Source organism: Pteropus medius, unplaced genomic scaffold, assembly GCF_902729225.1.
Source record: "Pteropus medius unplaced genomic scaffold, Ma_sr-lr_union100, whole genome shotgun sequence".
Lineage (NCBI taxonomy): Eukaryota > Metazoa > Chordata > Mammalia > Chiroptera > Pteropodidae > Pteropus > Pteropus medius.
In genome coordinates this window covers 4,260,804-4,263,350 of record NW_024340700.1, presented here as the reverse complement: position 1 = coordinate 4,263,350, position 2,547 = coordinate 4,260,804, and the positions used below count along the sequence as shown (strand labels likewise).

The following is a 2,547-nucleotide window of genomic DNA, read 5'->3' as shown; positions in this document are numbered from 1 at the left end:
ATCTAAAATTTGGGGATACTTTTAAAAACCGTCGTCTGATTCAAGTTTCTTCCCAAATGAAGATAGCTTTTATTCTTTACTCAATTTGACACGTGCTAATATCAGAAGAAGGGGACAGGAGAGGGAAGAAAATGAAGAAGGGAGCGGTCTCAAAAAACAAGAGTACGAGAAAGGTCAAATTCACCCGAATCCCCACTGTTCAGAGAAAAAGCTTTGTTTCTTGTTCCCGTTTTCCAGAGAGGATGAACGAGCTGGTGGCCCCTGAGTGACACAGAGAGTGTAGGAAATTGGCGTCATCCCATTCAGGCTGTTCTCAAATCTGCTTTTGCTTTTCATATCTCAGAGACGTCCTTTAAGTTGATAACCGTGTATCTACGTCATCACTTTTAATCGTTACGCAGTGCCCCACTTTCTATACACGCACGTGTGCCGTGATATACTTACTAAATTTTGTGGTTATTTTTTTCTTTTTTGCTATCATGAATAATGCTGTTCCCATTTTGCCCAGAAACTTTGTCACGCGCTCTGCACTGTCCTTGGAAAATGTGACTTCTAGGTCAAATGATATATTACTTTTCAATTTTTAAATATTATTGATTGATTTATTTATTTTTTAAGCCCTACAGCACCTGGTCTTCCCAGGTGGTCTCCCATCCAAATACTAACCAGGCCCGACCCTGCTTAGCTTCCGAGATCAGAAGGGATCAGGCACGTTCAGGGCGGCGTGGCCACAGACTACTTTTAAATTTTGATGCATGATGCCAACTCCTCGTCTAAAAGGTGGGTTCACCTATTTCTAGTGCAAAAGAAAATATTTTTTCAACTGTTTTAGGTCATTTATAAGTCCCCTTTTATATTCGGATGCTCATTCCTTAGTTATCGATCTGTAAAAGCTCTTTGCTCATCAAGGCTCTTATTTTTGTCATATATGTCCAAAAACTATTAGGCTAATTGTCTTTCTGTTGACATTGCTTATGGTGTATTTCCTATTAGAAATTTTTAAAATATTTATATATTTTAAATATCAATGTTATTTTTACTTTATGGCTTCAGACTCCTTAGTTATTTTTTAAAGTTCATTCCTAATTCAGTTTCTCTCTCTTTTTTTTTTTTAGTCTAAAGCTTTGACCACCTGTGGTTTACTATTGATATAATAATGTTGTAGGCTTCTAGATTTAAAAAATAAAATTTAGTCTGTTATACCAATATCGTTTATTAAATGATCTATCTGTTCTCATACTTGAAATTGAGTTTAGGGCTAACCTCTCTATCGTCACTGATAGATTAGTGATACTGTGTTTAAAAATCAACTATCACTTCATATGTGAGAAGCACATTGTTTTAAATACCGTATATGTTTTGAAGACTTAAATAACATGTCTTAAATAACTACATAATATTTTTACATATGCCCTGATTCCCCCCACTAACAATTACTCTTCTTTTTAGGAACGGCCTGTTTTTCTTGTATGTTTATTTCCAGGTGAAATCGAGAACTGCTTCATGAAATTAAAAAATTCATTCGATCTTTCTATTTGGAATATGTGGAATTTTCTGGAGGAGAGCTAAGTTGTCGGAGAGGTCTTACATCTTTTTTTTGTTCCAAAATATTTTTACTTTCCAGCGGTTTTTAATTGCAATTATAAGACGGATATTTTCTTCCATAATGTTCTATAGCTGGTCATATGTATACAGAAAACCAGTTGGCTTTTTAATTTAAATTTTCTAACTCCCTGTCTTATTGATATCTCTTACTCTCTGGTAGTTTTCAGTTGATTTCTTATTTTCCAGCTACACAACCTTAGAATCTACAAATAGAAACCATCTGAGCTTGGCACATTTTTCTGGAATGTGGGCTCCTTGCCATTCCCCTCACTCCCCCTCCCATTTAATTTCAAAGATACTGTTTGGCTTATTTGGATTTTCTATTTCTTCTTAAGTCAATTTTGATCATTTATATGTTCTGAAAACATTAGATATTTTATTCAGATTTTAGATTGGAATATTACAGAGCTACCCCTTTGTGATTCTCTCTAGCATTTGACCATTTATCGTCTTTTGTTCTCTGTAAAGAGCCAAGTCTTGTGTGCATGTATCCGTTTTACTAATCCACCTTCTAATCACTGATCTCCCCGTTCACGGCTACCCATTTTCCGCTTAGCTTCCCCTGAGTACAGCTGTGAGTGTATTCTGTACTTTTTATATTTATTTTTTTCTCATTGCAATTATTTTGTTATCGTAGTTGTATTTCCTCTTTTTTTTTTTTTTGCCATCCATTCTATGTTCTAATGTTTCCCTAGAGAGGGGATTTCAACACGCTCAAAGAGTTGAGGACATTTCCGTTGTTTCTTCTTTGGTAAATATTTAGATTTATCACTTCGGGGCCTGTGCCAGATGGACACCTGGTCCAGGACCAAAGGCAGTCTGCGTTTCCTCTTTCCCATCCCCCTGGTGATTTCACCTCCGCCAAGGTGTCACTCAGGGGGTCCCCAGCCAAGGAGGAGACCTGTCCAAGTCAGACCTGCCGACCCTCTGGCTGGACCCGGA

General features: G+C 36.9%; 1 pseudogene; it reads right to left on the bottom strand.

The window, feature by feature from the left end:
- Positions 1-617: 617 nt before the first annotated feature.
- On the bottom strand, positions 618-736 carry LOC120618369 (uncharacterized; annotated as a pseudogene).
- Between the last annotated feature and the right edge of the window lie 1,811 nt (positions 737-2,547).